Source organism: Trichosurus vulpecula, chromosome 4 (assembly GCF_011100635.1).
Source record: "Trichosurus vulpecula isolate mTriVul1 chromosome 4, mTriVul1.pri, whole genome shotgun sequence".
Lineage (NCBI taxonomy): Eukaryota > Metazoa > Chordata > Mammalia > Diprotodontia > Phalangeridae > Trichosurus > Trichosurus vulpecula.
This window is the reverse complement of record NC_050576.1, coordinates 349498758-349523161: the sequence shown is the minus strand read 5'-3', so window position 1 is coordinate 349523161 and position 24404 is coordinate 349498758. Positions and strand designations below refer to the sequence as shown.

At 36.5% G+C, this 24404-nt stretch overlaps 1 pseudogene; it reads left to right on the top strand.

Annotated features, from left to right (window-relative positions):
- The first annotated feature begins 3618 nt into the window (after nucleotides 1-3618).
- Nucleotides 3619-24126, top strand: LOC118847228 (annotated as a pseudogene).
- The last annotated feature ends 278 nt before the right edge of the window (nucleotides 24127-24404 follow it).

The following is a 24404-nucleotide window of genomic DNA, read 5'->3' as shown; positions in this document are numbered from 1 at the left end:
TTGGGGATTTTCAATTTGTTCTTTCTTCAGCTTTTTCAGTTGCATTCCCATTTCATTGATATTCTTTTTATCTATTTTATTCATGTAAGCATTTAGAGATATAAAATTTCCTCTAAGAACTGCTTTTGCTGCATCCCATAAGTTTTGGTATGTTGTCTCATTATTGTCATTCTCTTGAATGAAGTTATTAATTGTTTCTATGATTTGTTCTTTGGCCCACTCATTCTTTAGGATTAGATTATTTAGTTTCCAATTAATTTTTAGTTTCTCTTTCCGTGGTCCTTTATTACAAACAAATAAGTTTTATTGCATCATGATCTGAGAAGGACACATTGCCTATTTCTGCCTTTCTGCACTGGACTGTGAGGTTTTTATGCCCTAGTACATTGTCAATTTTTATCTCCATTCAGTTTTCTCCAGAGGTCTGTCATATCTGCCTTTGCTAAAATTCTATTCCCCTCCTTAACTTCTTTCTCGTTTATTTTGAGGTTAGATTTATCAAGTTCAGAGGGGGGACGTTGAGGTCCCCCACTAGTATGGTTTTGCTGTATATTTCTTCCTGTAACTTCTCCTCTAAGAATGTGCATGCTATACCACTTGGTGCATATATATTAAATAATGATATTACTTCATTGTCTATGGTGACTTCAACAGGATATAGTGTCCTTCCTTATCTCTTTTAATTAGGTCTACATTTGCTTTTCCTTTGTCTGAGATTAGGATTGCTACTCCTGCTTTTTTTACTTTAGCTGAAACACATGCTACTCCATCCTTTTATTTTTACCCTGTGTGTATCCCCCAGTTTCAAATGTGTTTCTTGTAAACAACATATTGTAGGATTATGTCTTTTTAATCCATTCTGCTATCTTCCTCCATTTTATGGGAGAGTTCATCCTATTCACATTCACAATTATGATTACAAGCCATGTCTTTTTCTCCATCCTGTTCCCCACTCACCATTTATGCTTTTATTTCTCCCTCCTCCCTTCCACTCTTCAAAAGAGTTTTCCTTTTGACCACCACCTTCCTCAATTTACCCTCCCTTTTGATTTCCCTTCCTTATCTTACCCTTTTCCCCTTGCTACTTCTTCCCTCCCTTTTCTTTCCCCTTTACCCCACTACTGCCTGTAGGACAAGTTTGATTTCTATACTTATCAGAGTGTGTTATTCTCTTCTTGAACCAAATCCGATGAGAGAAAGCTCATATACTACTCTTCTCTCTCCATTCTTTCCCTATACTATGATATGTTTTTTGCCTGTTCATGTGATGTAATTTACCCTTTTCTACTACCTCCTTATCTCTTCTCCCTTTACATCTTTTAATTATGTTTTTCATCATTATATCAGTTATTTTATACTGACAACCATAGTCTATGTGTATCCCTTTCAATTGTCATAATAAAGGTAGTATTCTCAAGACTGACATATGTATACATATATATATGTATATATATGTATGTGTATATATATATATATATATATATATATATATATATATAACATATATAAAACAATATAATGCTATGGAAGGATATAAACAATTTGTCCTTATTGATTAACAAGGTTTGTCGGTTTTTCCCCCTTTTACCTTTTTATGTCTCTCTTGAGTTCTGGCTTTTTCACCAGGAAGGTCTGGAATTCCCTTATTTTGTTGAATGTCTATATTCTTGCCTGAAAAATTACACTTAATTTTGCTGGGTAGTTGATCCTTGGTTGTAGTCCAAGCTCCTTTGCCCTTTGGAATATCATATTCCAATTTCTCCTGTAATTTAATGTAGAAGCTAAAAGATCCTGTGTGATCCTGACTGTAGTTCCACAATATTTAAATTGTTTCTTTTTGGCTGCTTGCAGTATTTTCTCCTTGACTTGATAATTCTGAAATTTGGCTATAATATTTCTCGGCATTTTCAATTTGGGATCTCTTTCAGGGGGTTATCGGTGGATTCTTTCAATGACTATTTTCCCCTCTGGATCTAGGACCTCTGATAAATTATCTTTGATAATTTCTTGGAAGATACCATCCAGGCTCTTTTTTTTCATTGTGACTTTCCAGTACACCAATAATTCTTAAATTGTCTCTCCTGGATCTATTTTCCAGGTCAGTTATTTTTTCAATCAGATAGTTGACATTTTCTTCTATTTTTTTCATTCTTTACATTTTGTTTGACTGCTTCTTGATGTCTCATAAAGTCATTAGCTTCCACTTGCTCAATTCTAATTTTTAATAAATTGCTGTTTTCATTTTGCTTTTGAGTTTCCTTTTCCAATTGGTTGATCTTACCTCTCAGGGTGTCATTTTCTCTATTTAGATTCTGAATCTTTGTAGCCGTTTTACCAATTTTACTTTTTAAAGATTCAATCTCGTCAGTGGTTTTTTTTCCATTTCTTCTTTTACCTCCGTAATTTGGTTTTTAAAATCCTCCTTTAGCTCTTCCAGGAATGCTTTCTGGGCTTGAGACCAGTTAACATTCCCTTTTGAGGTATTAGATATGGGTATAGTGTCAATGCAGACCTCTTCTGAATTGGTATTTTGATCTTCCCTGTCTCCATAAAAAGAATCAATGGTTCTCTTTTTTTTGTGTGTGTGTGTTCTTCTTCATGTTGGTTAGCTTTTTCCTGGCTTTACAATGTATTTCTGCTTTGGGAGTTCAGGGAGCTCTGTCCCAGATTTCTTGTTCTGGGAATTATGAGCCTAGTTACTGCCTTTGTGTGTTGCCGCCTTTGGTTTCCTGAGTTGTGGGGGAGGGGTTGTCAGGCTGCTGGAAGTCTTCTCTTTCCCTGGGGCTGCTCTCCAGCACCTGTGGTCTCAGCCATTGTCTGTGCTGGTGTCTTGAATGATAAATCATTAGAGAAGATCCTCCATAATACAGTGTAAGCCCAGCGTGTATGTGTCAAGCTCCCTGCCCCCTTTTTGCAGACCTTTAGACTCTCCTGCTTGGAGACTGATAACAGGAAACTCCTAAGACAAAGGATAGGAAATAACTCCTAAACATTCCTGATGAGCCAGTTCTTAGGAATGGGGAGTGGGGTGGGGGTGGCTTCTCTTTCTGGCAGGAAAAACTCTCTTTGTTCAGGGCCCTATAAAAGTCACCACATGGGACAGGCACATTGGGATCTCACCCACGGGGAGAACACTTTGCCTGGGACCACCTTCCCGTTTGGGGCCTTGATCGAGCTGTGTAAACCGGGAGCCCCACAGCTTTGAGAGGATCAAGTGCAGGAGTCCCCCCGAGAGGTGATGAATCTATGTCTTCTGTGTCTTTTTCTCTGTTGCTGTGTTTGTTAGAAATTGTTGATTAATGTGGGTGTGGGTTTGATAGAGTATTTCCCCTTTCAATAAAAACTTTATTCTGTTGTTAGTGTGTCTTATTGCCAGTGCAAATCTGAATCTGAACCTAACCTAGCTTAATCAAATATGTCTGCTGCTTCCCCTGGCTGTGCAAAGGCAGGTCTGGGTTCCTGTTGTTGACCCTTGCTGGCTTCCCATTTCTAGGACTTAGGAATTCCCACTGTTTTGCTACTGAAGCCCCAATTCTGGTTCCTCTATTCCAGGGTTTTTCCCCAAGGTATTCTCTCTGGGTCAGGGAGGGAGAGATGAGAGATGTTTACCTGGCCATTATGTCTACTGGAACTTCAAGAAGGTGAGTTTCAAACCTTTGGGCTGCAAGCCTCAGGAGTATATGTCTCAAGGCCACAGGCACTGCACTGCTGTCTCCCATCACCTCGACAGACTCCTGTCCTGTGTTGGGAGGCCTGGGCATCTCCTCCAGTTCTGGGTGCCCACATTTCTCCCAGCCAGGATCATTGGCTGGTTTCATCAGCTGCTTCCACTTTGATGTGGTCTGGTGCAGCTCCGTGTACCAGGTGCTCTCCAGATTTATATTTTCTAAGGTAGAAAAAGTGTGGAGCGTGTGACCTAAGGAAGCTCTGAGATCCGGGTGGTGTGTTGATGATGACCCAGCTCCCAAAATCAACTTCTAGGCAAAGCCTCACACAAAATGGAGCACAAACAAAAGTGGCTTCAGGTGGAATGCCAATGTTCATTCTTCATTAATGGTGGAAGCATCAGCAAATTGGTCACACAAATTCCAGCATAGCAACAAGTTTCTGAAAAAAATATTGATGTAAAAGGGAGAGAGGAGACATTTCTGCATTGTAACAAGAAGGATTTTCTTCTATCAATATAGGCTACACCAAAAAAAAAAAAACTGGAAAAGATATTTTTAAGGAGAGACAATAACTTGCAAATTTTTGAGCAAATGGTTACTGATAAAAACAGAAGTTGTTTATTTAAAACAAAGAAGTGAAAACATATGCTTTACATAAAACAATAGTTCAAATATTATAGGAGATAAAATGTCAATTCTAATGTAGAAGATAACAGGGCAAACAGGAAACAGTCTGCTATAAGTTTGCTGTCCACCCATAGGGAGGAGGGTGAAAATGGGAGCACTTACATAAGACATTGTCTGGGATTTCTGAATAGGGAGAAGATGACTTGGACACAGCTCAGTGTGAAGATCCAGACCACTGTATCTGGGAATGCATTTTACAGTCAGTGCTTCAAGTAGAGTAAGGGAGTACCCAATTCAGAATGCTTTGAGGATACTAAAAAGCAGCAAGACAGAACGTGAACCCTCTTCATCTCTCCCCTTCATTCTCTAAGATTTGACTTGGAATAGTGTGTCCTGTGTTCCTTTTCACTAACGTATCAATTTGGCTAAAAATATGAAACATAATTTAAATGCAGCAGCTATAGAGGCAGCTGGATTTGGTTGATTGTCTAGTGAGTCCGAGCAGATTCAGGCTATACAGATGGTAGAGTTAAATCTTATGATTTAGGGTTACTGAGGAATGGTCTGGAACTTATTCCCTTCTTACCTTTCTTCTCTCCAGGGAGCTAAGTTCAGGTGCCACCTGTAGCCCCTCAACAGCAGGAAATATTTCCAATTTTTGTCTTTGTGACCCCAGGATGGGGGCCAATGCCTGACATAATAGGCACCACTTAATAACTATTTGTTGAAGTCTGTTCCAGAGAGAATGATGCAGTTGAGGAAGCACCCATCTCCAATGCCCAGTGAAAAGAAATATTTCTGAAGTTGTTAGGATTCTTGTTTTTGGCTTTCAAAGAAACCTAAGTAATGTGGGAGGCCATCTCTCTTGTGGTGAACATTTTTTTCCGATAATAAAGAAGCTAGCAAACAGGCTTATATAATTTAAAGGACTTGTCTACCATCAGAGTTAGGAACTGGCAATCTAGGATTCAACCTCAGGTCCTCTGACTTCAAGTCCAGCATTTTTCTGCTCTACCATGCTCCCATTCCCTTATCCCACAACAGTTCACATTAATTTAACATTATATTGCATTAGTTATCCTTGAGATTCATACCTGACATAAATCTTAATTACTTTTAGTTTATTCTCAATGAACATAAAAGCCAACTAGTTACTACTGTCTGGGTAGTATCCATCATATATTAAATATGATTTAAAAATCAAACTGCAATTTGCTTCTGTCAGGAATAATGAACCTTGAGTGTTTTCAGTTTTTCTTATAGAGACAATGTAATAGAGAGCTAAGTGCATAGGATTTTGAGTTTGGAGAATTCCATAAGAATTGCATTTCTGGTGTTTACTTCCTATATGATGGAGTAAATCACTATATAATTTGGAATCTGTTAGTTCATCTGTCAATGAGAGAGTTGTACTAGGTGATGTCTATAAACTCTTCCAGCTTTAAAACTTATTTTCTATTCTTCTGAGGAATAGAAAACAAGTTTTAAAGCTGGAAGAGCTTTATAATTATGGTTATAGTAAAATAACATTTTATTAAATTAAATTAATATAATTATAGATATATAAAAGTATTATTTTTAGTAAATTAAATTAAATTCAACAAAATATGTATTAAACACCTTCTTAGCATAACTTTCTGGACTGGATACTATGGGAGTTCCCTTATTTAAATATGATACATATTTTCCCTGACCTTATACAACTTAGTCTGGTAGAGTAATGGGGCGGGGATGGGGGAGAGGAAATAACTGTAATGCAATACAGCACTGTGCTTAATAAAAAGAGAATAAGTATACAACTCATTTATTATGCTATTTGTGTATCATTTTTTTTCTTACTGAACTGATTAATGTAAGGGTAGCAACTTTTAATTTTTTTTCTTTTCAATTAACAATAACAAAAAAATTCATTCTTCCCACCTCTCCCAGATCTCCACTGAGAAAGAAAAACAAAACTGCTGTAACTATATATAGTTAAGCAAAACAAATTCCCATGGCCATGTCCAAAAAGAAAAGTTTTAATCCACATTTTGAGTTCACTTTCATATCAGAAAGTGAAATCGTTTATTTTTGAAATATTGTTATTATGGTGTAAAGTGTTCTCCTGGTTCATTCTGTTCACTTACCTCCGTATCAGTACATCAAAGTTTTCCCCAGTTTCTCAATTATCCTCTTCATTATTTCTTACAGCTAAATAGTATTTTATCATATCCATACAGCATAAGCTATTCAGCTATTCCTCAATTGATGAGAATCCCCTCACTCCCTTAGTTTCTAATTTTTACCACCCCAAAATGGAGCTGCTATAAATATTTTTGTGTAGTCTTAGAAGTTGTTTTAAATAGGACTAATCCTCTCCTTTCTTTCCCATCTTCCCCTGTTGAGTAAAATGTATTTCTGTACCCAACTCCGTGTGCATATATTGTTCCCTCCTTTGCCCACTTTAGAGGAGAGTAAAATGCAAGTGCCTCAATTGGTTCTGGGCTTTCTGCCCTGGATACTCCAATAAGGCCTTCAGACTTGGCTAGAGGCTTAGAGCTGAGACCTGAGTTCTGTTCCTGAGATCCTCACCACACAGAAGTTGTTTCCTTCTTAACTTTCTTCTTGTTTAGTACACAGTCTAGGCTCTAGGACCAATCCTCATGCTGGAATTCCACTCCAGGCTCAGTATCCCTTTTTATTCTGCTTAAGATTTGTGGCTCAGAAACGGGTAGGGATTAACAAAACTGCTAGTTGGCATCTATTTCTGCACTTCTCAAAAAGTCAAGTCTCTCTGTGTTAGATTAAAACCTTTTCTTGCCCTATTAAACTGCCTTTACACACATTGAAATGGTCCTGACTCAATCCTATTTCAAATTTATACAGACTTCTGTGTCAGTCTTCTTTTGCAAACCTGGGTAGTAAAAATAACTCAATGTGATTTCCTTGGATTGCCCAATCAGGAACAATAGGTCTTGTGCATTTTCAAAGTGTTTGTACAGGAACTGTGGTGTAGAACTAGGCTATACTTTATCTTGCTACTGTCCACTATGTTTTTTATGAATAAATGAGCATTTCACTAACTAGATTTTAGGTACATTTGCATCCCTGATATTTAGTCCTGATAAACATCAGGAAGGCAATAACCTCATTCCTTATTTCATCACCTTCTATAATCAGTGTGCTGTATTGCTGAGTGAGCATTCGCCACTAAATTAATTAATTAATTAAATGTCATGGTGTCTTTTGTGGTCATGGTGACATGCATTTAGTTATGTCTCCTTCAAGCATTCATTGACAAGGATTCTGATCAAAGATCCACATACAGCACGCTTAGATATGCAAGTCCTCTCCATGCAGATGGACAATAATATTTGTAACATAATTTCTCAGTGTTGTAAGGTTATGTGCTATCATTTTATAGGCTTGCATCTGCTTCTACTGGTGACAGAGCACCTGCATTTTAATAATACCTATGCATGTAATAAGGTCACTCTGACTCACCTTATAGCACCTGTCTTTTGCTATAAAGATGAAAAACCTGGCCACAGTCTTTGCCAATGGAAGGGGACAAGAGGCTGTGAATTTCTAAATATATTGGCACAATTACCTATGGCCTTGTGAAAGAAAACTGCAAACATCTGCTATACCATGAGCCATTCCACCTCTTCCCACACAATCCTTTGAGAAACTCTAAAGTATTCCAGTGAAGAGTAGCCAGGAGATGAGCAAGAAAGCAATTGCTTACTAAAACATGAACGAAGAAAGAGTGACTTTTTTTCCTCATGGAGAAATTTATCTTGCCCTACAAGAAAGGAGGGGAAAAGGGGATGGGAGGGGAGTGCGGTGATAGAGGGGAGGGCTGACTGGGGAACAGGGCAACCAGAATATATGCCATCTTGGAGTGGGGGGGAGGGTAGAAATGGGGAGAAAATTTGTAATTCAAACTCTTGTGAAAATCAATGCTGAAAACTAAATATGTTAAATAAATACATTTAAATTAAATTAAATTAAAAATGAAACTTGTATCAAACAGATTCATCTGACAAAGTATTTAGTGGCATAAAATAGTAGTTTTTTCTCAAAAGAACATTTCCTTATATGTAACAAAAATATAACTTATTTAAAGAACTGCATCTCTTATACAAGGGCACAACTGTTCTACGGTTACCATTGTTCCCTGATTCTTTCTCCATACTTTTGTTAAAATATTTCAGCAAATATCTTCCTTTTATTTTCTTTTTTCTTTTCAAGATCAACCTTTCTTAAAACAATACAAAGCATTTAATTCAAAGACTGCAATGTATAAGAGAAAAATTGTCATTTTAAAGTCTAAGGTATAAAAGAATTATGTCCTTTTTTAAAGGAATAATTTTTATAGAAAATTCCATTCAGAGGAATTGTTGGAAGATAAAAGAGAATCAAAATAAAAACACATTTGCTGAATTAGAAACAGTTTTCTGAGGATGAATTGTTTATATGCTAAAAGGAGGTGAAGAAACCAGTGTCCTTTCAGAATCTTAAAAATTTCATGAGTGAGAAAGTTAAACAAAAGAGACAGCTAGCAAAGGTTTGTGATAGCATGGATCTTCCTTTGAAAACAACAGACTGTTCATAAAGAGTCACTCAACTATTGCTTAATGGCTAAAAAAAGATGACATTTGAATGTTATTGATCAGTATTGTGCTTTAAGAAGTAACAAAATGGATAGTTTCAGAAAAACCTGGGGAGACATGTATGAATTGATTCAGAGTGAACTGAGCAAAACCAGGAGAACGAAAAGATATACAGTAAAATATTATATGAAAACTACATTGAAAGTCTTGAGAACTCTAATCAGTATGAAGACCAATTAAAGTTCTAGTGTACTGATGATGAAACGTGCTACCAAATTCTTTAGAAAGATGTGAGTAAAGGACTCAAGAGTCTGAACATTAGAGACGATGTGGTAAATTCTTCTTGTTGTTTTCCTCTAAATATGTAGGGTGGAAGAGGAGAAGAATGAAAGCAAGGAAAAGCAAGGCAAGACAAGACTCAAGGGAAGGCAAGGAAAAGAAAAGAAAGGAGAGGAACACCATCTTATTTTTGTTATCTTACTATTTTCATATGTTTTATTCTGTTCAGAGCATGTTAAATTCTGAATAATTTTTAAAGAAAAAAACTTAATTACTACATTCAAAGAAGAGGAGAAAATGTCTAGATCGAAAAGAAAGTATTTAATACACCAAAAAAACAGTGTGAGCTTTCAAATGCAAACATAGGTAAATATTTGCTGATAGATGCAGTTTTTAAAGAATTCAAATAAAACTAATTTTTTCATCTCATCTGTCATTCAACAAAACCCCTATTCACTGGAGGCATTCTCTGTGCTTAACACTATCTTAGTTGCTCTGAGGTATAAAGGGAAAGAAAAAGATGTAACCCTCACCTGAAATTTCATTAGAAATATGAGACATATAAATTGTTATAAAAGTGTTAAATATGAGACATATAAAATGTGTTAAATGATAAAAGACAATATAAGATTATAGGAGAAAATGAGATTTGTATCAGTGAAACTGACATTAAGAAAAGTGAGTGTTCCCTAACAAACACTATGTTAGAGAAAGGCTTCATGAGCACAGCAGCGTTTCATTGCATTTTGAAATATGGCAGCAATGATTTTGGAATGTTAAACTTCAAACCAGGAAACTAAAGGAAATAATTGGGAGAAGAGATATCTTGTGAGAAGTGATACAGAGGGCATTGTAGAATTCTTCTATGAAGTAAAGTCAATATCCCTACAAAGGCTTATCCGTACTTCCTCATACCTCCTACACTGAGAAAAGTACATTCTGTGTAAAGTGGAACCTATTCTCATTGACCAATTATCTCCTAATACTCATGTAATTCAGAAGAAAATAGAGATGAATACCATGCTGCCCTGGAAATTCTTAGCATTAAATTCTATATTTTGTGATATTAGAAATTTCCCTTATTTTCTCTATACTGCATGATTAATGCAAACTGTTCCTGACATTTTCCTTCTGTATAGCTGTTATCCTTGGAGATCCTCCTGTTTTGACCCAGAAAAATGAAGATAAATGATACATTGACTAAATTAAAGACATTAATAACTATTTGTTTTCCTTCATCTTTTTTTTCACAAAAGTTCAGATTGATATATTTTAAACATTAACAGAAGCCTGAATCTGATCTTAAGCAAGAAGTTATAGAAGTACTAAGGCATAGAAACAGACAAAAAATAAAGATATCTGAGTCTTACAACCTATTCTAGAATGTGCGACTATTCTGGATTATAAAGTTGTCAGAATCTAAGGGCCCAATGATATATGACTAGCTACCAAGAATTTCTATCAATTTCCTTATGTTATCAATTCATTATCAAGCATTAACAATAAATCCTAAATGCAATATCTAATATTATCTTGCATATATATGCATATATACATATATATGAATATATATATATACATATATATGAATACATGTGTGTGTGTATATATATATATATATACTTCTCTGTTACTGGTTCTCTCTATAAACTATCTGTTAACAGATATTCATACTGAGTCACAGTTCTTAACACATAGCATATCTTTGAGTATTTCAGTCAGCGTTATTTGATGAACTAGTCATAAAGATTATATTTCAATGACTAATGCTGATTTGCTTCCAATGTGGCATAAGCATTAATCCTCTCTTACTGTTATTGGAGAATCTCTGCCTCAGTGCCAGCCTAGAGCATGAAATGAGACCAAATGCAGTAATGATTTTCCAAACCAATTATTTCTTTTCTATGATATACTTGGCTTCAAAGGGTTGGTTTTATAATCACAATTTTTATAAAAGATTATTATCAACAAAAAAAGGAGAAATAGTACTGTGGGGTAAAGGGGAAATAGTACAATTATATGATATGTTCAAATGTTGATTAAACTTTTAATAATGGTATAGTATGTTCAGGAATAAAAGTAAACTGTAATGAATTTAGTGAAATTTTTCATTAAGTACTCTACCCACCCCCCCAAAAAGATATTATATTTTGAATACATATTTTGAGGATATTTCATTTAAAAATAGGGACAAATGAAATTTTAAGGCATCATTGTATATCAGTTTTTGAAATGAATCCATGTTTATTCCCCACTCTTTTTGGTTCACAAGTGGGAAAGTATTAACTTACACTAAGCCTTTTTGTTGTTGTTTTGTTTTTTATTGCTACATTCAATTAGATTGTCAGATTTGTTGGCATGTAATTGGGCAAAAAAATTCCAAATAATTTCTTAAATTTCATTTTCATTGGAGGTGAATTCATCCTTTTTATTTTTGATACCAATAACTTGATTTAAAGTAAACAATGGTTTATTTGTTTTATTGTGTGGTTTTTTTAAAGTCCCTAGTTTTGTGTATTATTCAATGGTTTTCTTAACTTCAATTTTATTCATCACTCTTTTGCTTTCCAGAGTTTCCACTTGGGGGTTTAATTGGAGATATGTTTATTTTTTCTTTTTCTAGTTTTTTTTTTCAGTTAGATTCCCAAATAACTGATTTGCTCTTTCTTTCACAGAGGTAAGATTTTGGGCAATTAGGTGGTACAGTGGATAAAGTGTTAAGCCTAGAGAAAGATATCTTCCTGAGTTTAAATCTGACCTTAGATATTCACTAACTGACCCTGGGAAAAATCACTTAACCCTATTTGCTTCAGTTCTTCATCTGTAAAATAAGCTGAAGAGAGGAAGGGCAAGCCATTCCAGTATCTTTGCATAGAAAACCCCAAATGGGGTCACAAAGAGTTGGACATGACTGAAACGACTGATGCAGAAAAACAAAGTGTTTAGACATAAATTTTACCCTAACTACTGCCTTGGCAGTATCTCATAAATTTAAGTATATTTTATCATTATTGTCATTCTCTTCAATGAAATTACTTATTGTTTCTATGACTTGTTCTTTAACCTTTTCACACTTGAAGAATTAGTTTTTTTTTAGTTTCCAATTAAGTTATAATCTGTTTCCACGACACATTATTGAATTTGTATTATGTATGAAAAGGACAGATATAATATTTATGATGTTCTGCATTTGGTTTGAAATTTTTATGCCCTAATACATGGTCAATTGTTGTGAAGGCGCCATGTGCAATTGAGGAAAAGGTTTAATTTTCTATTTTCATTCATTATACTCCAGAGGTTTATCAAATCTAACTTTTCTAAACTTCTGTTCATCTCCTTAACTTCTTTCTTGCTTATTTTATTGTTAGATCTATCTAGTTCTGAGAGGTGAAAGTTGAAGTTGCCTACTAGCATAGTTTTACTGTTTATTTCCTCTAGTAAATCATTTAACTTTTACGAATTTGGATACTATGCAATTTGGCACATATATGTTTAGTTCTGATATAATTTCATTGTCAATGGTACCTTTTAACAAAATATAGTTTTATTGCTTAACTCTTTTACTTAGGTATATTTTTGCTTTTGCTTTTTTTTTTTCCTTTTAAATATTTATTTATATTTGGTTACAACATTTAGTTCCTCAAGTTTTTGAGTTTCAAATTTTCTTCCACTCCCTCTCCTCCCCCCTCCCCACTGAAGACAGCATGCAATCCAATATAGGTTCTACAAATACCTTAACACTAAGCGTATTTTCACAATAGTCAACTTGTAAAGAAGAATCATAACCAATGGAATGAACCACAAGAAAGAAGAAACAAAACAGAAACAAAAAGAGAGAAAGAGAAAGAGAGAGAGAGAGAGAGAGAGAGAGAGAGAGAGAGAGAGAGAGAGAGAAACAGTTTGCTCCAATCTGTACAATCTGTATTTAGACTCTGTAATTCTTTCTCAGATGTGAATTACTTTTTCCATCATGAGTCTCTGGGAGTTGTCTTGGAACCTTGGATTGCTGAGAAGAGCCAAGTCTATCAAAGTTAGTCATTGCAGATAAAATGTGTATGTAATTGTGCATAATGTTCTCCTGGTTCTGCTCTCCTCACTCAGCATCAGGTTATATATGTCTTTCCAGGTTATTATGAACTCCATCTGCTCCTCATTTCTTATAGCAAAATAGTATTCCATTATATTCATATACCACAACTTGTTTAGCCATTCCCCAGTTGATGGGCATCCTCTTGATTTCCACTTCTTTGCCACAACAAAAAGAGCTGCTATAAATATTTTTGTACATACAGTCTTTTTCCCACAGCCCTGGAAGTGGTATTGCTGGGTCAAAGACTATGCACATTTTACAGCCCTTTGGGCACAGTTCCAAATTGCTCTCCAGAATGGTTGGGTCAGTTCACAACTCCACCAAAAAAGCATTAGTGTTCCAATTTTCCCACATCTTCTCCAGCACTTATCATTTTCTTGTTTTGTCATGTTAGCCAATCTGACAGGAGAGATGTGGTAACTAAGAGTTGTTTTGACTTGCATTTCTCTAATCAATAGTGATTTAGAACATTTTTTCATATGACAATGGATGTTTTTAATTTCAGCCTGTTCATATCCTTTGACCATTGATCAATTGAGGAATGACTTGTATTCTTATAAATGTTACTCAGTTCTCTGTATATTTTAGAAATAAGGCCTTTATCAGAGACACTGGTTGTAAAAATTCTGTCCCAATTTTCTGCTTCCCTCCTAATCTTGGTTGCATTACCACTGTTTGTACAAAAACTTTTCAAGTTAATGTAATCAAAGTTATCCATTTTACATTTCATAACACGATCTCTTGTTTGGTTATAAATTCTTCCCTTCTCCAAAAGTCTGACAGGTAAATTATTCCTTGCTCTCCCAGATTGCTTATACCATCAGAATTTATATCTAAATCATTAACTTTATTTTGGTATATGGTTTAAGATGGTCTATTTTGACTTTATTTTGGTATATGGTGTGAGGTACTGATCTATGGCCAGTTTCTGCCGTACTATTTTCTAGATTTCCCAGCAGTTTTTGTCAAATAGTGAGTTCTTATCCCAGAAGCTGGACTGTGAGTTTATCAAACAGTAGATTACTATAGTCATTGACTACTGTGTCTTGTGAATCTACCTTATTCCACCGATCCACCATTCTTTTCCTTAGGCACTACTAAGTAGTTTTGACGACTCCTACTTTATACTACAGGTTAAGATCTGGTATGGCTAGGCCACCTTCCCTAACATTTCATTAATTCCCTTGATGTTCTGGAACTTTCATTCTTCCAGATGAATTTGGTTACTATTTTTTCTAGCTCTACACAATAATTTTTGGGAGTTTAATTGATATGACACTAAATAAATCAATTAATTTAGGTAAAATTGTCGTCGTTATTATATTAGCTCGACTTACCCATGGGCAACTGATGTTTTTCCAATTATTTAGATTTGATGTTTGTGTGAAAAGTGTTTTGTAATTGTGTTCATATATTTCCTGGGATTGTTTTGGCAGGTAGACTCCCAAATATTTTATAATGTCTATAGTAACTTTAAATGGAATTTCTCTTTCTATATCTTGCTGTTGGGTTTTGATAGTAATATATAGGAATCCTGAGGATTCATGTGGGTTTATTTTATGTTCTGCAACTTTGTTAAAGTTATTTATTATTTCAAGTAGTTTTTTACTTGATTCTCTAAGTATATCATCATATCATCTGCAAATAGTGATAATTTAGTTTCATTTTTGCCTATTCTAATTCCTTAGATTACTTTTCTTTCTCTTATTCCTAAGCTAATAATTCTAGTACTGCATTGAATAACACTGATGATAATGGACATCTCATTTTACCACCAATCTTATTAGAAATGCATCTAGCATACCCCCATCACATACAATGCTTGCTGATGGTTTTAGGTAGATGTTAGTTATCATTTTAAGGAAGGTTCTATTTATTCTTATGCTCTCTAGTGTTTTTAATAGGAATGGGTGTTGTATTTTGTCAAAAGCTTTTTCTGCATCTATTGAGATAATCACATGGTTTTACTAGTTTTGTTGTTGATATGACCAATTATGCTGGTAATTTTCCTAATACTGAACCAGGCATTCCTGGAATAAATCCTACCTGGTCATAGTCTATTATTCTCATGATAAGTTGCCATAATCTTTTTGCTAATATTTTAGTTAAAATTTTTGCATTTAAATTCATTAGGGAAATTGGTCTGTAATTTTCTTTATCTGTTTTGACTCTTCCTGGTTTAGGTTTCAACACCATATTTGTGTCATAAAAAAGAATTTGGTAAGACTCCTTTTTCACAATTTTCCCAAATAGTCTATAGAGTATCAGTATGCTTCAAGATCCTGAGTGACTCTGACTGTAATTCCTCAATATTTGAATTGGGTTTTTTGGGTCACTTGAAGTATTTTCTCCTTGACCTGATAATTCTGGAATTTGGATAAAATATTCCTTGACATCTTCAATTTGGGATCTCTTTCAGGTGCTAATTGGTGCATTCTTTTGATCACTATTTTGTGCTCTGGTTCTAGGACATCAGGGAAGTTTTCCTAGATGATTTCTTGGAAGATACTTGCCAGGCTCATTTTTTTCATTATGGTTTTTGAGTAGACCAATAATTCTTCGATTTTCGCTCCTGGGATCTATTTTCCAGGTCAGTTTTTTTTCCAGTGAGATATTTTACATTTTCTTCCATTTTTTATTATTTAGATTTTGTTTGACTGATTCTTGATGCCTCATAGAGCTTCCACTTGCCCAATTCTAATTTCTAACAATTGTTTTCTTCACTTGGCATTTGTACCTCCTTTTTCATTCAGTAATTTTTTTTTTCCTTCTAAGCTGTTATTTTATCCAGATAGGCTTTGTACCTATTTACCCATTTGGCCAATTTTACTTTTTAAGAAGTTGTTCTCTTCAGTGAATTTTTTTTGGTCAATTGTATATTTTAAATCATTGCTAAATTTTTCTTCTACCTCTCTAATTTGGCTTTTAAATCCCTTTTTGAGCTCTTCCAAGAATTATTTTTGGCTTGAGACCACTTCATATTCCATTTTGAGGTTTCAGATATAAGTCTAGTGTCAATGATGTCCTCTTCTGAATTTATATTTTGATCATCCCTGTCTCCACAGTAAATTCTATGGTCTTTAGTTTTCTAGTTTGCTTCTTATTCATCATGGGTCATTTTTCCTGGCTTTTAAAGTGGATTTCTACTTCTGGGGTCAGGGGCCTCCCATGCCTCTTGTGGTGGGAGCTAGAGTCCTGGTTACTGGCTTTGTGTGCTGTAGCCTTTGGTCCCTCAGCTAGAAGCTATATAATGGTGCAGCTCACCTGATGCTGAGCTGGAGCTAGGTGGTGTGTGCTGAGGCCAAGTCTTTCTGAGTTTCCCAGAGTTTCACTGAAGCTCATGAGGTGTGGGGAATGGGTGGTCTCGCCACTGGAGGTCACCTCCTCCCCTACTGCTGGATAGGCTCAGCCACTGGGAGATGCCCATACTGGTGTGTACTGATTCCCCTGGCTGTGCAGAGGCATGCCTGGCATCCAAGTGTTAATGCTTGCCAGCTCCACCCCCCTCAGGCTCAGGATCTCTTGCTGGTTTGCTGAGGTGGGGCTTGCTGGAATCCCTCTGGTCTTATACTTGACCCCTTTAGCTGCCTCAGGAGTGACCCTTCCCTTCCATCTCCCTAGCCTCCTGAGCTAATAGACCGTTCTACCCCTAGGTTCCACTATTCCAGGATTTTTCCGGGGCCAAGATTCTCTAGGTTTTTCAAGGTCAACAAGGGAGGAGTAAGAGCACTTATGGTTTACTCTGCCATCATGCCTCCTGGAAATTCAAGTACATGACTTGTCTGTGGGCTGATATACTCAGGAGCAGCTGTTGCAGCTGGCAAAAGCCCTATGCTTCTCTCTCACCCAGTTCTGAGAGACTCCCATCCTGTGCAGAGAGGTTTGGGAACTGCTACTGCTATTGGTAATTGAGTTTGCGGTGGCCAGGCCAGCTTCCACTTTGCTATGGCCCAGTCTGTGCTGGTGTAGCCAAACACTCTGTCATCTCCCACCCTGGCGCAACAGGTCCTTCTCCTCAACCTTCCAGGCCTGTCCTTGGTTGGAAATCCACACAACTCTGTCTCCTAGTGGATTCTGCCACCTCAAAATTTGTTCAAATTCATTTCTTAGAGGTACCCAAAGGAATTCATGGGAGAGCTGTAGTGAATTGTTCTTTCACTCCACCATCTACTGCTTCTGCTTCTTCTAAGAATATAATTCCTACCCCTGCTTTTTTTTTACTTGAGTTGAAGCACAATATATTCTGATCTAGGCACTTATGTTTATTTTATATATGTCTTTAAGGTTGTTTCTGGTAAAAGACATATTGTTGGATTCTGGTTTTCAATCCATTCTGCTGTCACTTTCCTTTGATGAGTGAGTTCATCCCACTGACATTCAAAGTTATGATTATTGCTATGTATTTACTTCCATCATATTTTTCTCTATTTTTTTCTGTGTTTCCTAACTTTGTACATTAGTGGTTATGTTTAGAAAACCAATAATTCAATGTATTAAACACTGGAACACATTAAAGAAAATGAAATGTTATTCAAAAAAGTTCTACTTCCTCTTTAGGAAAATGTTTTGTGTCAGTCCAAATTCTAAACTTACAGTTTAAAGCATCAAATAGAAGTAGTTAAAACTTCTAAGTATTTCAGGTTTTGTTAGGTATTAATAATAACAACACTGAATCAGATGTTTTTTATGAGTCATCTAACCTCTCTGAGCCACATTTTCCTCATCTGTTATACACAGTTTTGACTACAGGTCTTCCAAGGTATAAAATATTTGGATTTATAATGTTCCTTATTCTCGGTGACTAACAAAAGTTAAGAAACAAGAGTAAAGGGACAACATTCTATTTTAATTATTTTCTCTCCATTCAATTCTGTAGAAAACCACCAACACTGGCTTGAAGGATTTGTTTGTTTTTCCTAGTAAAGTTTCAGTTCAGGTAATTCACACATCAGTATTCTTCTTCTTAGTTACCTCAGACACACTAAGGTAATATTAAAAACAGGAAGTCATTCAAGTGAATGTGAACTGTCAGGTTGGGACACCCTACAGTTGTGTTAATTCTTTGAAAGTGGATTCCTTCCATAAAAATGGAATTGAATGCAAATCCATGCATACATTTACATAATATGCAAGTGATTTTGCATTAAATGATTAAAAAAGAAAACCTGAATACAGATTTTTAAATGAGTTTAACTCTTCCAGAAAGAAAGAAAAAAAAATTGGCTGGCTTAGTTAAGAACATAGTTCACCTTAACCCATATTATGGCAATTAGTGTAAGTCTTGTGGAGAGACAAATAAAAGTCATTCTTTGCAGCTATAAAATTCTACCTTCTTGCAGCAACACATGTCCTTTTCCTCAAACTCCTGCTCAAACCCTATGCTCAAGAACAAGATGCATGTTGTTAATTACTTATAGGCCTTCTCTCTAAGTGGCAAGTCAGTTTGATGAGTTATTACAGTGTTTTTGATTTAGAAATATTTATAAATCCTGTTTAAAATCAGATTAATTAGGGTGGAGCCAAGATGGCCACTGGAAAGCAGGGATTTGCTCGAGCTCCCCAACAAGTCCCTTTAAAAACCTATTAAAAATGGCTCTGAACAAATTCTAGAACTGCAGAATCCACAAAATAGCAGAGGGAAGCAGGGCCCCAGCCCAGGACAGCCTGGATTGTTGCTGGGTGAGGTTTATTGTGAACGGAGCAGGGAGTGGAAGGGATGGAGCCTAGCATGGGCCGCACAACCAACCAGTCCAGGAGTCAGGTGGAACAGGCCCTAGTTCCCTGAATCAGTGAGCTGTGGCAGTTACCACAGTTACCCCCAAACACCAAAGACAACAGAGAAATTTAGTGGGAAAGCTGGGGGGACAGAGTGAAGAAGTTCAAGGTTCAGCCCCCCGGGGATGGCAGAGGTGCTGCAGCTGCAGAACTACAGCTGCACTTGCTTATGGCCCCAGGCCTACCTGGTGGGAGTAATTAAGTGGCAGATCAGAGTGCAGAGCCTGCTTAAGATCTGAGTCCAGTCCAGGTAGGCGGTTCTTGAAGTAGGAGTGCTGGTGTGGCAGAGCTGGCTGTATAGAAATAGCTCTGAAAACAACAGCACATGCCCTCAAGCTTGGAACATGGTAACTTTACTCTACAAGAAGTCATACCGCCAACGAAAAACTAAAGGGTCAAGTAAGTTGGCTGAGAACGTGGCCAGGCAGCAAAAATGCACTCAGATTCAGTCTCAGACTTTGAGATCTTTCTTTGGTGACAAAGAAGACCAAAACATACAGCCAGAAAAAGTCAACAAAGTCAAAGAGCCTACATCAAAAGCCTCCAAGAAAAACATGAACTGGTCTCAGGCCATGGAAGAGCTCAAAAAAGATTTGGAAAAGCAAGTTAGAGAAGTAGAGGAAAAATTGGGAAGAGAAATGAGAGTGATGTGAGAAAACCATGAGAAACAAGTCAATGACTTGCTAAAGGAGACCCAAAAAAGTACAGTAAAAAATACTGAAGAAAACAACACCTTAAAAAATGGACTAACTCAAATGTCAAAAGAGCTCCAAAAAGCCAATGAGGAGAAGAATGCCTTGAAAGGCAGAATTAGCCAAATGGAAAAGGAGGTCCAAAAGACCACTGAAGAAAATACTACCTTAAAAATTAGATTGGAGCAAGTGGAAGCTAGTGACTTGATGAGAAATCAAGATATTATAAAACAGAACCAAAGGAATGAAAAAGTGGAAGACAATGTGAAATATCTCATTGGAAAAACCGCTGACCTGGAAAACAGATCCAGGAGAGATAATTAAAAATTATTGGACTACCTGAAAGCCATGATCAAATAAAGAGTCTAGATATCATCTTTCAAGAAATTATCAAGGAGAACTGCCCTGATATTCTAGAGCCAAAGGGTAAAATAGAAATTGAAAGAATCCACCGATTGCCTCCTGACAAAGATCCCAAAAAGAAAACTCCTAGGAATATTGTCACCAAATTCCAGAGCTCCCAGATCAAGGAGAAAATACTGCAAGCAGCCAGAAAGAAACAATTTGAGTATTATGGAAACATAATCAGAATAACACAAGATCTAGCAGCTTCTACATTAAGGAATCCAAGGGCTTTGAATATGATATTCTGGAGGTCAATGGAGCTAGGATTAAAACCAAGAATCACCTACCCAGAAAAACTGAGTATAATGCTCTAAGGCACAATATGGATTTTCAATAAAATATAGGACTTTCAAGCTTTCTCAGTGAAAAGACCAGAACTGAATAGAAAATTTGACTTTCAAACACAAGAATCAAGAGAAGCATGAAAAGGTAAACAAGAAAAAGAAATCACAGGGGACTTACTAAAGTTGAATTGTTTTGTTTACATTCCTGCATGGAAAGATGATGTGTACGATTCATGAGGCCTCAGTATTAGGGTAGCTGAAGGGAATATGCATATATATATATATATATATATATATATATATATATATATATATATATATATATATATGTGTGTGTGTGTGTGTGTGTGTGTGTGTGTATAAATGCGTGTGTGTACGTATGTATATATGTATGTGTATATATATAGACAGAGGGCATAGGGTGAGTTGAATATGAAGGGATGATATCTAAAAAAATAAAATCAAATTAAGGGATGTGAGGAATATATTGAGAGAGAGAAAGGGAGAGACAGAATGGGGTAAATTATCTCACATAAAAGTGGCAAGAAAAAGCAGTTCTGTAGGAAGGGAAGAGGAGGCAGGTGATGGGGAATGAATGAATCTTGTTCTCATGGGATTTGACCTGAGGAGGGAATACCATACACACTCAATTGGGTATCTTACCCCACAGGAAAGGAGGAGGAAGAAGATAAAAAAGCGGAGATGATAGAAGGGAGGGCAGATAGGTGGAGGAGGTAATCAAAAACAAATCCTTTCGAAAAGGGACAGGGTCAAGGGAGAAAATTCAATAAAGGGGGATAGGTTAGGAAGGAACAAAATATTGTTAGTCTTTCACAACAGGAGTATTTTGGAAGGGTTTTACATAATGATACGCATGTGGCCTATGTTGAATTGCTTGACTTCATAGGGAGGGTGGGTGGGAAGGGAAGAACAGAGAGAATTTGGAACTCAAAGTTTTAAAAATAGATGCTCAAAAACAAAAAAAAAGTTTTTGCATGCAACTAGGAAATAAGATACACAGGCAATGGGGCATAGAAATTTATCCTGCCCTATAAGAAAGGAAGGGAAAAGGGGATGGGAGGGGAGTGAGGTGACAGAAGGGAGGGCTGACTGGGGAATGGGGCAACCAGAATATATGCCATCTTGGAGTGGGGGCGAGGGTAGAAATGGGGAGAAAATTTGTAATTCAAACTCTTGTGAAAATCAATGCTGAAAACTAAATATATTAAATAAATTAAATAAATAAATAAGAAATGTAAAAAAAAATCAGATTAAGTTTGATTTCTCTTGTATTCTAGAAATTTTTGGTAGGGTCACATTATCTTATAAGCAATGATATCATGCAAGTCCAGGTGCTTACAGATGTTGCGAGAGAGTGAGGGGACATTTTTTGCAAAAAAGTCCCACCAGGAATTCATAATGCTCTCATTTATAGCAAAAGGTGAGTACAGAATTATAGCATTGTAAAGGAACATTGTGTGTAAATTTCAACTGGATCTCTAGTCAGAAGACCTGGGTTGGAATTCTGGCTCAGCCACTTATTGCCTGTCAACCTTAGGGCAAGTCTTTCAAGCTTTCTGAGCATCAATTTCCTCTTCTGCAAAATGAAAGGATTAGAATGATAATCTCTGAGGTCTTTTCCTGTTATACTCCAGTAATTGTGTTAGCAAAATTTTAAAAATATACTGAAAGTGCTTACTATGTACACATAAGGGAGGCTAAATTTCTAAATTTAGTAAGAAAAATATTATTTTTAAATTAAATGTTCTCAATGTTTCATTTCATAGAACCCTGACAACAGAAAGCAATGTTAATTTACAATTTATTATTATATCTAACATCATAGCCTGCATGACTACATGCCCATTGTTGTTTTTATTTTTTTCCAATTTTATAGCGTGTGGCTTAACTTTAGATATTTATTGTGATTTGATAATTTTATATCTACTTAAAAGTCTTTCTAAAGTTCCATAAAACTTGACACTGGTGGTGGGGCAGGGAAGATGGTGGTGGCCGTCTTGGCATCTAGGGTGCAGCTGGTGGACAGGTGCATTCTCCTGCTGTAGGATACCTTCTGGCTGGATGTCAACGAAGATGTCATGCAGTGAGGGAGGTTACAAAGTGCTTTACGTCCATTATGGGATCTTCACAACAATCTCAGGAGGGAAAATCTGGCAAAAACAGCAGTAGGGTAGAAGATCTTATAAGTAAGTGACAAAAGAATTATCAAGACTCAGTTTCTGATCCTCTGCAGATATACAGAAAAAGAGATGAGATTTCAGATGGCCAGAGACTTGGTGACCAGTTGAAGGAGGGTAGGTGCAAGGGGAGAAACAAGAATTTGCTGAAGCTGAATTAACCAGAGAGGAAGTCAAAACACCACTTGATTTAGCCAAGGCACAGGAGATCACCAGCTCCTCAAAGAGGAAGACAAAATATGTTAATTTGTATACAACAGAGGGACAGAACATGTTTGCTGTCCTCCTTCCAGGATGACAACCTTGTGATTGTCAGGCCCAGAAGCACTGTCTTATCTGTGGGCAGACTGTCTGTGAACAAGAGTAACCCTGTTTGTTCTGTGGATCTCTGGTATATACATGAAAAGAACAGGACACTCTGCACCATGATTCAAACAAGAGGCAGAAGCTTCTGAAGAAGTTCATGGCAGAAACAGAGAATTCTGGTAAAGTTGATGTATTCAACAAGGATCTGCTCCCTTATCAACAATCTTGGATTAGGACTGGTCTGGAGAAGTCTGTAAAGCATAAAGACAAGTTGCTTGATTTTGACAGAACCAATGTTCAAAGGACTCAAGTCATTGATGATGAATCAGATTACTTTGTTGCAGATTCCAACCTATGACTGTCCAAGGTGGAGTGGGAAGCTCTGTAGAAGAAGGAGTAGGAACTCCAAGAGCTGCACCATGCATCCCGTATCTCTAAGAAGATTATCATTGACTTTTCAGGAAGGCAGATTCTAGAAGCGCAAAATTCCCTAACAGAGTACCACAATAAACTGGATGAGACAATACATGTTATTAACTCAGGAGCCTTGAGAAAGTCCCTAACAAAACTAGAAGGATCTCCTGAAAACCCTTTGGGAGTTCTAGTGAATCCACATCTGCTCTAGCCTGCACCCTTTTGGGTAGACCAGACAAGTTCAGCCCCACAGACAAAAACTCTTCCTCAGCAGATTCTAATCTGGAGCTCAGCTCAGAGAGGAGTCATTTTTGAATTCAGGACTGAGAATTTCAGGAAATCTCTGATGATGGTTGGTGCTTCAGCATGCACCAGCCCTGGGCCTCACTGTTTGTCAGGGGCATTAAAAGGGTGGAGGGCAGAACCTGGTACACATCTCACAGAGGAAGACTATAGATAGCTGTAACTGCCAAAAGATCTTCCTCTCAAGAAATCTCAGAACTACAGGATACATATCACCTTCTTCTTAGAAAAGATTTGGAATTTCCATTATCCATCAGGATGTCTCCTTGGTTACATGGACCTTAATGAATGCTTGTCTGAGAAGCAATTTAAGGAACAGTACCCACATCTCAGTCAAAAATCTGATTCTTCATTTGTCTTCATCTGCACAAATCCCCAAGAAATGATCCTGAAATTTCCTATCAAAGGAAGACACAAAATCTGGAATCTGGATTCCAAGATCCATCAAGGAGCAAAGAAAGAGTTAATGAAGCAGAAAGCTACTGTCTGAGTGAGAAAAGGAACCCACACTTTGCTAGTGGAGAATCCAGAGTTATGTGCTTCCTTTGAAGTGGAGGCAGTAAAAATCCCCAGGCTGGACTTAAGCATTGACTCAGAATATAAACTCTTAACAAACTGTCTTAATTCTTGGGGGATGTGGAGAGAGGGTGGAGGGATGTACCTTTTGTAAAAATAATTTTAAAATTTCAAAAAAATTAAGTTCCATATAACTTACTTTAATACAGTTTTTATTGAATTCACTTCAGGCATTCTTTGTCTGAATTACCC